We start from the raw sequence: 12,864 nt of genomic DNA on the forward strand, positions 1-12,864 counted from the left end.
GATAAAATATGTATTTGTGGAAGTTTTTCAGTTTTTCATAAGGACATATTTTCAATTTAAAAAATTATTTAAAAGAAACTAAAATGAGTTTTTATTTTCTTTCCTTTAAATAGAAAAAAAAAAAACTTTTAAATATTATGGTAACCTAAAATAAAGTTCCCGTATTTGTAATTGAAATTAGTAAAACCTCAATGCCCATGAAATACACTTACAAAAATCTCTAAGAAGAGTTACTAATCTATTTATAAATGTATTTTTCTTATACTGTGGTATTGGGTTATTGTTACTGGGTATATAGCAATTTCCATTTTTTTGTTTGCTTTTGTGCTAGCCAATGGTAATAAAATACTTGGTATTTAGTTATTTTCCTTATGTTTCAGCTGAAAATATTGTTATATGGGGAGTTCACTGTGGTCTGCTAAGTTAGAAAATTTATGTCTTTTTTTTTTTATTTCCTTTTACTTTTTTTATTGAACTTTAGATGAAGGTTTACAGAACAAACTAGTTTATCATTAAACAGTACATACATTGTTTTCTGGCATTGGTTAAAAACACCATGACATGTCAGTACTCTTCATTCTGGACCTTGGATTCCCTATTACCAGCTTTCCTGTCCCCTCCTGCTTCTAGTCCTTGCCCCTGGGCTGGTGTGCCCCTTTAGTCTTCTTTTGTCCTATGGGTCTGTCTAATCTTTGGCTAAAAAGTGAACTTCTGGAGTGACTTCATTACTGGGCTAAAAGTGTGTCTGGGGGCCATACTCTGGGGGTTTCTCCAGTCTCTGTCAGGCCAGTAAGTCTGGTCTCTTTTTTTGAATTACAATTTTGTTCTACATTTTTCTCCAGCTCTGTTCAGAACCTCTGTTGTGATCCCTGTCATAGCAGTCAGTGGTGGTAGCCGGACACCATCTAGTTGTACTGGACTCAGTCTGGTGGAGGCCACAGTAGTTGTGGTCTATTAGTCCTTTGAACTAATCTTTCCTTTGTGTGTTTAGTTTTCTTCATTTTCCCTTTCTCCTGAAGGGGTGAGACCAGTGGAGTATCTTAGATGGCCGCTCACAGGCTTTTAAGACCCCAGACACTACTCACCAAAGTAGAATATAGAACATTTTCTTTATAAACTCTGTTATGCCAGTTGAGTTAGATGTTCCCTGAGACCATGGTGACACAGCCCTCAGCCCAGCAATTCAGTCCCTAAGGGAGTTTGGATTTGTCCACCGAGCTTCCGTGACCTTACCCTGAACAGGTTGTGCTGGCTTCCCCAGTGTTGTGAACTATCTTACCTTCACCATAGTTACCACTTGTCTATTTAGTGTTTTTCCACTTCCACCCCTCGCCTCCCTCATAACCATCAAAGATTATTTCTTTTTGTGTATAAACCTTTTCATGAGTTTTTATCGTAGTGGTCTCATACAATATTTGTCCTTTTGTGATTGACTTATTTTACTCAGCCTAATGCCCTCCAGATCCATCCATGTTGTGAGATGCTTCACAGATTCATCATCGTTCTTTATCGTTACATAGTATTCCATTGTGTGTATGTACCATAGTTTGTTTATCCATTCATCTGTTGATGGGCATCTAGGTTGTTTCCATCTGTTTGCTATTCTGAACAATGCTGCAATGAACATGGGTGTGCATATGTCTATTCGTGTGACGGCTCTTATTTTTCTAGGATATATTCCTAGGAGTGGGATTGCTGGATCATATGGTATTTCTATTTCTAGCTTTCTAAAGAAGCACTATATCAATTTCCAAAATGGTTGTACCATTTTGCATTCCCACCAGCAGTGCATAAAAGTTCCAATCTCCCCGTAGCCTCTCCAACATTTGTTATTTTCTGTTTTTTTGATTGGTGCCAGTAATGCCGGGTGAGATGGTATCTCACTGTGATTTTGATTTGCAGTTCCATAATGGCTAGTGATCGCCAGCATTTCCCCATGTGTCTGTTAGCCGCTTGAATGTCTTCTTTTGGTGAAGTGTCTGTTCATTTCCTTTGCCCATTTTTTAACTGGAATATTTGTCTTTTTGTGGTAGAGGTGTTGGATTTTCTTGTAGATTTTAGAAATTATACCTCTTTCGGATTTGTAATCACCAAATTTTTTTTCCCAGTCTGTAGGTTCTCTTTTTACTCTTTTGGTGAAGTCTTTTGATGAGCATAAGTGTTTAATTTTTAGAAGATCCCAGTTATCTAGCTTATCTTCTGGAGTCTGTAAGTTGCTAGTTTTGGTTTGTATCCTGTTAATGCTGTGTGTTAGGATCTCTAGTGCTGATCTTATTTTTTCTTCTATGATCTTTATCATTTTTGGTTTTAGACTTAGGTCTTTGATCCATTTTAAATTAGTTTTTATGTATTGTGTGAGGTATGGGTCCGTTTCATTTTTTTGCAGATGGACATCTAGTTTTGCCAGCACTATTTCTTAAAAAGATTGTCTTTTCCGCCATTTGATGGACCTTGGGCCCTTGTTGAAGATCAGGTGACTGTAGGTGGATGAATTTACTTCTGGGTTCTCAATTCTATTCCATTGGTCAATGTATCTGTCATTGTACCAGTACCAGGCTGTAGAAAATTTTAATGTTGGTCTTATACCAGCACTCAAATGAAATTTTCTAGTCTTCTGCCTTTTTTTTCACAACAATGCTTTCACCAATTAAAAATTATATTTTAATTTAGGAAGTGAGTGTAGAAAATATAAGTAAAAGCTTCATTAGGTACTGTGATTTACACTTTATTTATGGAGAACTTATCTGACAACTTACAGGTATGACAGAAATGTCTGACTAAAATAGAGATTATCTTTAATGTCTAGATTGTCTATAGAGCAACTTCAAAAGAACTATACAGATCATGAAATTATTTGAGTAAGTAATTCAAATGGAATTGAAAGCAACCCTGTTTTCAACTATATTTAGCGAATTGTTAAATAGAGGAATGTTACATCTGGAAGGATACCAGAGATTACTTATTTCACGCCTCATTTTATAAATGAGGAAACTAAGGCCCAGATAAATTTCATAATTTCCCCAAGGAAACACAACCAATAAGTGGTAAGTTTAACATGGGACCCTATCTTCTAATTTTTCAAACAAATGCAATTTCTATTGAAATATGCCACATTCCCAGTTAAAGTTGTATTACATGAGTACAAGTTATTGAGTGTGTCAGTGCTTCAAAATGTTTATTAAGTATTCAGTTCTATCCAAATGTTAGTTCATTAAGCTGGATTCTGGTGTTAAAAATGTGTCCTTATGTGAGCAATGTGACAAAGTGTGGTGCTTGGAACCAAGCAGAACTGCACTTGAATCCGAGGCTCTGCATCTTGAACCAAACACGTAGTGTCTGCTATCAACTCGTAAGGTTTCAATGGAGGTTATGTAAGCACATAATATATTTCCTGACATACTGTGTTTAATAAATTAATAGTAATAATAACAAATACTAGTCATACTGTTTGTGAAAGTTTGAGATTTTATTCCTAAAATTTAAGTCCTCTTATAATCTATATATAAAAAAAAAAAAAAAAAACAAACCTGTTGCTGCCTGGTTGATTCCAACTCATACTGACCCTATAGGAAAAAGTAGTACTGCCCTACAGGGTTTCCAAGGAGCTACTGGTGGATTCAAACTGCCAACATTTTGGTTAGCAGCTTAACGCTTAACCACTGGACCACCAAAGCTCCCTTATAATCTATAGTATGAGAATAATTATTTAAAATCAAATAATATTAGAAAAATGAGGATTGAGAAAAATAATTGGTCTAGTAGTCAAGGTACTTCATAAACTTAGGTTTAACAATAACTACACATTCTTCAACAAAGTAGTCAGTCTCATCTGTAAATTAAATAAATGGATAGCCACTAGTTTTTTTTTTTCCCTAAAATTCCAGAATTCCATAAATAGGCTTAAGCATATCTCTTTTAAAAAATAAAAATAGTCAGATACCATAAAACAAATGATACACATTGAAAAAATAATAATTCAAATTCAACTTTTATGTTTAAAAAGGATTTCAAGCTAATGTTGATGAAATATTATTAATATTTATTTTTTTAAAAACCATGTATCATTTTACTTTATGATAGATAATTTAATTAGTTGGTGAGAAAATTGGTATTAATATTTAAAATTAGTATTATTCTGATCAAGGAGTTCTGGTGACACAATGGTTAAATGCTCTAATGATAACTGAAAGGTCAGCAGTTTGAACCTATCAGCTCTTTGTGGGAGAAAAGACCTGGTGATCTGCTCCTGTAAAGATTTCAGCCTAGGAAACCCAATGATCCCATCCATAAATGATTCCAGGGATGATGCAGCACCGAGTATCATTTTGTTCCATTGTGCACTGGGTGGCTGTTAGTTGGGGCTGACTCAATGGCAGCTAACAACAACAACAACAACATCAATATTAAAAATATAACATTTTTACTTTGTTTCCCAATCATAATTCAACTTCTATAAAGTTACCTGGAGAGAAAAACATCAGAAATATTTCGTGGAATATCTATCACATTTTTATTAGTCGTAGTAAAATTTTGGAAATAAACAAAATGTTAAAACTAGGAAATCTCTTAAATAAATTATGATACACCATTATAATTAAATTCAGATATCTTGTTAGAAGAAATATATAATGATATGAGAAAATGCTGAGAAATATATTATTAAATGAAAAGGATTGCAAAGCATTAGGTACTATCTGGAAAAAGTTTTACTAAAATGCTTTTATGTTTATATATTTATATACACTTACATAATAAAATATATTGGGATACACATTGCAATATCCTTAGAAGTTATCTATGGCACATTGGAATATAGGTTACTTTCTTTTGTGTTCTTTTCTACATTTCCCACTTTTATTATAATAAACATGTGTTACTATTAATAATCAGAAAAAAATTTTATTAATACTTTTTAGTGGGGCAAGTTAGGCTAGATGATTCCTAAGGTTTTTCTAAACTGGACTTTTTTTTGTAATAAATTTAATTTTTTTAAACAGTTTTAGATTTACAGAACATTTGCAAAGATAGTACAGAGAGTTCCCATATGCCTCATACCTAGTTTTCCTTGTCACTAACATCTTACATTAGTGTCATGTATTTGTCACAATCGATGAACCAGTATTGATACATTTTTATTAACTAAAGTCATGCTTTATTCATATGGCTTTAGCTTTTACATAATGTCCTTTTTATGGCCAAGATCCCATCAACGATACCATATTACATTTAGTCTTCATATCTCTCTAAGCTCCTCTTGGCTGTGGCAGGTAAACCAGAGATTTTTATGGTTTTAAATTAAATGGACCATTGCAAGCTCACTGCTAAGTAGTTGAAAATTGTTGTCATGGATTGAATTGTGTCCCCCAAAAAATGTGTGTAGCAACTTGGCTAGGTCAGGATTCCCAGTATTGTATGATTGTGTTATCTGATGTGATTTCCTTATGTATTGTAAACTCTACCCTTATGATGAGATTATATGTGATCTCCTCATGTGTTGTAAATTCTATCACTGTGATGAGGTTATACTGATGAGGTTGACAAGATCAGTGTCTTAATGCAATCTCTTTTGACATATAAAAGAGAGAAGCGAGCAGAGACACATGGGAACCTCATACCACCAAGAAAGCAGTGCCGGGAACAGAGCGCGTCCTTTGGACCTGAGGGTCCTGTGCAGAGAAGCTCCCAGACCAAAAGAAGACTGATGACTTGGACTTTCCTCCAGAGCCGACAGAGAGAGAAAGCCTTCTGCTGGAGCTGATGCCCTGATTTTGGACTTGTAGCCTACTGGACTGTTAGAAAATAAACTTTTCTTTGCTAAATCCATCCACTTGTGGTATTTCTGTTGGAGCAGCACTAGATGACAGAGACAATTGTCAATTTAATGATCAAAATACTTTAAGTACATGATCAAAGTACATGTTAGAATAGAATAGTCAACTTTTACATTTATGACAACATTAAATATTTATAAAACAGTTACACAGACAGACTCCCAAACTAATCACTTTATGTGAGCAAAGCTAGTATTCAGCTGTTATGTACCTGGACAACAGTGATGGTTGTTGATAGCTGGTTTTCATTCTGATTGGATGGAGCCTGTGCAGTTCCAGTTGTTGAACAGTTTGATTATTGTATCTGCAAAGCCTGTGAAGTTTTGATTGTTAAAATTTTTGAATATTACATCTTCCTACAACTAAATGTAGATTATCTGCTTAGTGTCAGTGACAACTCAAAAGATCACAGTTTAAGCATCTTGATGAATAGTGATTTCAGTAACCAAATTTGAAGTTGCAGGAGAAAGTATGTATATGAGGCGGAGGGAGAAAATCAGTGAAGCTGTGTGAATAGATTTAGAGGTACCTCAGGAACATGTGGCAGATTGTACTTTACAAAATGGCTGCAACAATATTACTGGTCCCACATGCTCTTCCAGAGAGTTGCCTCTCCTCCGTCGGAAGGTGAAGTCTATGGTCCCTCCCCCTAAATATGGGTGGGCCTTTGTGACTTCTTGGTTAATAGAGTATGACAGAAGTAATGCTAGATAACTTCTAAGGCTAGGTCATAAAAGGTAATATAGCTTCTTACTGATTACCTCTGGGGACACTGAATTTTAGAACTCAGGGACCATGCAGTGAGGAAACCAAGTCCACATGGAGAGGCCCAGCTGGAGCGGCTCTGAGGCCTTAGCTGAACTCCCAGCCATCAGTCAGCAAACAACTTGCCAAGCATGTGAATAAGCCGTCTTGGAAGCAGATGATTCATCCCGCAATCAAGCCAATCTAGGTGACACCACAGGGAGCAGAGATTGGACTACTCCATGAATCTTTACCATAATCACAGATTCATGAGCAAAATAAATGAATGTTATTTTGAGTCCTCAAGTTTGGAGCGTTTTGTTACACAGCAATAAATAACTGGTTTTGTCTATTACAGGACCTTATTGGTTGTAATGGGACTAAATAAAAATATGTGAGAAATAGGCTACACTTTGCACAAAAAAATGCATCAAATCAAATTGAACTGAACCAAATAAGTGAAAGGTATTTTAAATGTGTTTGAAAGTAGAAAAACCTTTATCTACTTACAAGACAGAAAACAGATACATCTACTATTATAACCTTTTAAGTATTTTTTCCCACAGTAAAAGAGTTATAAGTACTAATGTAGTTGTCTAATATTTAAATCTAATAAATTTCCAAGTTCTTCATGGCTTCTTTCTCTGTGGGACCTATATCATCATTCATTTTCTTCTTTCTTTCTTTTTTTTTCCTAAGTAGATGAAATATTTTGTAGATAAAGTCATATTTTAAAGATATATTTCCAGTAACCATTCAGGAACCATGGCAGACAGTGAGAGTTAAATTCCTCAGAATTTAAAAAGCTGGAAAGATCTCTGCTCATAAAGCCTGCTTGCCACAGTAATCCGAACTTTGTCAGCATTTCTCATTTGGGTCCCTGTGACTCTGAAGAGGACCTGTTACTACCCCTTCTGCTGTGACTACTTGGCAAACAGTGTTAATCCCCTGCTCACTGAGGGGCAATGTTGCTGTTGTTAGGTGCTACCAAATCGATTCTGACTCATAGCGACCCCACATGACAGAGTAGAACTGCCCCATAGGGTTCTCTTGCTGTAAACTTTACTGAAGAACATCACCAGGTCTTTCTCTCCTGGAGCTGCTGGGTGGGTTTGAACTGCCAACCTTTGGGTTAGCAGCCTAGCACTTAAACGTTTTTTGACATCAGCGCTCCTTTTAGAAGCAATAGAGCATTGTAATTAAGAGTACAGATGCTGAAGTCATACTAACTGGGTTTGAACCCCACCACAGACAAGGCATGTGACCTTGGGAAAGTCATTTAACCTCTCCATGCTACCGTACCCTCATTTGTAAAATGATAATTGTAACAGTACCTAACACATTAGGGTTGTATTGGGTTTTTGATGGGATTAAATAAGTTAATGAAAGTAAAGTTCTTAAAACAGTACTTGGAACTGAAAAAACTGTGTATGTAGGAGAAAACATTCTCAACCCCCTTCCTGCTTGCTGCTTTTATTATAGAGTTCAAAAATCCAAAAATTCATTCTCAGCTTTTCTGGCATTTAGAGGTGGCCATGTGACCTACAGGGTCTTCAGGAAGTCAGTCACTTGCTTTCTTGATTAAAGGGACAGTTGAGGTTGGTGTTATGAGTCAGAATTGACTCGATGGTCACTGAGTTGGGTTGGTTTGGTTTGGAGGTTGGTATTGCTCTTTCTTTTCCCTTTTTCAACCTATAAAATTGACACATTGTCTGGAGCTGCAACAGGGGAGATCAAAATGCTAACTCAATCTTCAGCCCTAACATCATTAAAATGTTGAGCTGACATCAGAAAATTCTTACCACTTAAGTAAGAAAACTAGGTCCCTATTTCTCAGAGGTATTGCCAGTTCATTCCTAACAGATCTACTAATACTTCTGCTGTGAATAATAACACTTTTTCTAGAATGCTTAGCTAGTATTTATTGAATTCCAGGCACTCTTCTATGTATTTTATAATTTTATACACATTAGCTATAATTCTCAACAAAATCCGTTGAAATGGGTCTCATTATTCCATTTTAAAGATGAGGCTACTGAGACTTACAGAAGTCACATAAAACTTTGAAGTTTTACAGTTAGTAAGTGGAGGAGTAGGGATTTGAACCAAAATCTGTCTTATTTTACCAAGTTCTTAACAATTATGCAACTCTGCCGAACTGTAGTTACAGGAAGCAACCAGATGCCAAGAAGGGGAACATCTGAAATTACTCTCATGAAATTAAATAGGAAAATGTTTAGCAATTAATAAAAAAGAAAGTGTTTGGCATAAATTATTTTCATAAGTATCTAAACTGATAAATTGGGAGACATTTATTCAACTTTCAAGTTCTCTTTGCTCATAGTAAAATAGGAAATTGTTGCTTAACATTCAAGTAGTGCATTCAGTCTTTGCTGACAGAAACCAAGGTTTGTGTCTGAAGCATTTTCTGCAGCATTTGTGAATGGGTTAGTGGTTGAAATCCACTTCCTAATTGTCATGTGTCTACCCACTACTATTGTTATAGACTTAGTGGTAATTCCAAGGTCTGGTATGCTAGGAGGAGGCACTATTTTTTCAGACTTGTTATTTATGCATTCAGCAAAAACAAGATAGATACAGATAAATCCTTTCGTAACAGGATCTATTTCCATCACTGCTTATGTCAAACAGGCTACCTTATTTTGTGAATAGGTCCGTGGAACTATAAAGTCTTACCTTTAGAGACTATAACCTTTCTAAAAGAAGTCTGAAACATGAAGAGATCTGTAAACATTTATGTAGGAATCATAACCACAACCCAAAATAAGCAAACGTAAGAAACCATTGGGTAGCTGGTGAGGTTTAAAACAATAATAAGTATGCTAACTTTGCTACCAGGAGATAAAATAATAACAAAACCAACTACACAATTAAATATGATGCTTCTCCACATGGTTATTTATTTTTCTTTCAGAAGTAAATTTAGCTCTTTTGTTGTTGGAATACTTAGATATTTTTGAATCAAAAAGGGAAAGACATAGTGAAAATGATAATGTGTACAGATGGTTTGTGTAGTATTGTGATTTTGGGTAATAATAATAAATAAAAAATTGCCTTCAAGTCAATTCCAACTCGGAGAGACCCTATAGGACAGGGTAGAACTGCCCCATAGGGTTTCCAAGGAGTGGCTGGTGGAGTCGAAGCGCCGACCTTTTGGTTAGCAGCTGTAGCTCTTAACCACTACACCACCAGGGCATGGAGAGGTTAACTGTGTGTACGTGTGTTGCGTAATATAGGTGATAATGATTTTTGTCAGTATGATTTTGTTCCTTTTGAAAATTTATGCTTTGATTTTATTCAAAATGCATAAAATAAAAATGTAAAAAAGAATGTAAATTTCGGCTAATTTGTTCTACATTTCTCTTATTTCTTTCACACAATTGTCCTATAATTAGTTTATAAGGTCTCCGCCGGTATAGGGAGTGAGAAACTGAAAATCCGTAATCAAAACCCATTCTTCCCATATAGGAGGAAGGAGGAGAGCAGGAGAGGAGGAGAAACGAGACATATAATTAAGAAATAGAACACATGGTAATGTGTTAAATATTGTAAGAATGCCAATACTCGCTGCAGGGATTTTTTTAAAGTTCACTGAGAGAACAGAGGCAGAGAATTAAGACTGCACAGAGGAGGTGGAATTTGAGATGGGCTTGAATTATGACTAGTTACTTGTCATAAAAGATGGGAAAGTTCTAATTTTGGGGAATGAACTTCTAAATTTCCAGATGTCCTTCTTCCTGATGCTCTGGATCCGTTCCTATCTCAACAGCTGTTCAGAATAGACTTAACATGGCAGATGGTTATCTATAGAAAAGCCTGATTATAGGTTTGACCCTTAGCTGGGACCTGGGCACTCAGCTTTTGAAAAGTTTGATACACTGATAAGGTTGTTTTGCCTGCCTGGGGTACTGAACACCTGCTTTCCTTCTGGGAGTTTGGAATTTCGTTAGTTATGGCTGGTGGTTTCTGCCTACCTGGCTTACCTCCAGTAAAAGCCTTGAACTCTGAGTCTCAAATTCGGTTGCCTGGGCAGACACATTGCTCATGTGTGGTTCCATTTTACTGCTGAAGGTAAGGTTCCCTCTGTGTGGACCCTCACAAGAGGGAGAGCATAGGCAGCCTGTGTGTGAATTCCTCCAGACCCCACTTAGGTCTTTTTCCTTACTGAGTGAGCTGTGAATCATTGTTGTGTTGTTGTATCACTGTATGTTGACTTCACTCAGTCCTTCTAATGAATCACCAAAAGTGTGGATGGTACCCAGGACCCTTGAAACATCAGCCTACCGGTCTCCTTCATTTTTCTCAATCTTTTCCTACCATGAATGGATGCCATACTGAATCATTTCAGTATACCCCCCTTATCATTCTAAAGTGACAAGAACATTCGGGGTTATGTTACTGCCCTACTTGAAGGCCTTCAATGACCTCCTATGGCACCTACTGTCTTCTGATTCTACTGATTTTACTCAAGTGTCTGTACACATCTCTCCTTGGATTGTTCCAGTCACACTCATCTTCTACCAATTTTCTATAAAACATTACACTTTCTTCTCATTTTAGGTCTTTGCACATTAAATTAATTCTGTGGGAAGAACTCTGCATTACCCTCTTCCCACTAAAAACCCCCATGGGCTTTTTTTTCTTTTAATGGTAAATATCTTTATTTTTAGTTTTATCAGAAAAATTTGTATACACAGGTGATTTTAAAAGGCATGACTCTTTCTGATGTATAATTTTATTAGAGCCGGAGGTGATCATTTCTTCTAGAGCGATAACATCCAAGGTTAAAATGGAAGACAATGAAAAAACAGATTTCACTTTATGATTTACCTTTATCAAACATCCTGGAGCACATTAATTCCATCATATGAGTATGATTTACATTGTATAATAAGTCAGTAATAGAAAACACAAGCCAAAAGCCTTATATTCTCTTATCTTCAAATCAAATATCAATTTTCGTAAAATCTGAAGACAAAATAGTGTTTCAAACAGCAGCACTCAAACACTGTATGTCTGTAATATGTCTGCTGCAGTAATCAACTGTAAGCCTTATCTTTTCCAGGTTTTATCCTCACTAGTTTCTTAGACTGTTGTCAGTCTTGTTTTGGGGGCTATTTTGCCATATTGGGCCTAAACAGAGTATACTTTTAAAATATGTTAGTAATCCATACTGGAATAAGGTACAGATGGTTTCCTAACTCCTTAGGGGCGTGAGTTCCTATGAATACAAGTGAGTACACCAGTTATCTCTGAGCTGGACAGTTTCAACATGAACATTTTTCCTCTGGGACCAAGGTCTGTGGTTTCATCTTCCTAGCAGCTTCCAAAGCAGAAACTGGGTTTACTTTGTCTCCAAATTCTTTCTCTCGGTGCTCGAGAAGAATGCCCTGCTTTCCCGATCCCACCACAAAAACTCCTCCGAGGATAAAGGCTTCGCCTTCTAGGATTCGCGAGAAGCCTCCGTTCCAGGCCCGGAAGAAGTTGTAACAGACACCCAGATGAACAAATCCCATAAACATCATCTTCCTGTTTTGGGGACCATAGAACTTTTTCTTTTCATCCAAGTAGATTTCGCCTTTGAAATACGGCTGGAAGTCCTTCACTTCAGTCCTGACCCGCTCCTTCACCACTGCGTAGTGAGGGACGTCCAGCTGGTCCAACTTGGGCTTCAAGGAGGACAGGTCTGCAGCCTCCTCGCTACACAGGAAACAGCCTGCCTCCGCACAGCCATAATCACAGCGCCATTCTCTTCCCAGAGCTTTTCTGCTTTCAAAGTCCTGGGTTCCTTCCCCAGTGTTTTCAGTTCCATGCCCGCAGATACTCCAGCGTTGCTTTCTGGGGTTTGGACAGAAAGACGTCTGTATTGGCCAGGAGTAGTGCCCAGGCAGGAGTCCCCAGGGCCCCTGCACCAACAGACCACATCCCCATGGTGAAGAATCTTGAGTCCTGCCCCTCCGCGGACCCCGGCTCTGCGGACGTCACGTGCCGCGGAAGGCCCCGCGCGCATCAGTACTGCCCACGGTCAGTCCCGCCTGCTCTCGCCCCTGGCACCCGGCGCCAGCGTGCGGAAACCTCCCGGCCCCTCACGCGCTTATTTGAATGGGTGGTTCTTTTTTTTCGTCTCTGAGGTCTTAGTTTAACTCTCAGAAAGGGCTTTTCTGACTACCCAGTCTTAAACAGTACCTTCTCCTCTCTGTTATTTGCTTTCACGGTTGTCATTTATTACAGTTTTTAATTATATATACACATCGCTTTTTTTTCCTTT

The 12,864-nt window shown here is 37.2% G+C and overlaps 1 pseudogene; it reads right to left on the reverse strand.

The window, feature by feature from the left end:
- Positions 1-11,863: 11,863 nt before the first annotated feature.
- On the reverse strand, positions 11,864-12,530 carry LOC101355881 (redox-regulatory protein FAM213A pseudogene; annotated as a pseudogene).
- Positions 12,531-12,864: the final 334 nt, after the last annotated feature.

Source organism: Trichechus manatus, unplaced genomic scaffold, assembly GCF_000243295.1.
Source record: "Trichechus manatus latirostris isolate Lorelei unplaced genomic scaffold, TriManLat1.0 scaffold00085, whole genome shotgun sequence".
NCBI lineage: Eukaryota > Metazoa > Chordata > Mammalia > Sirenia > Trichechidae > Trichechus > Trichechus manatus.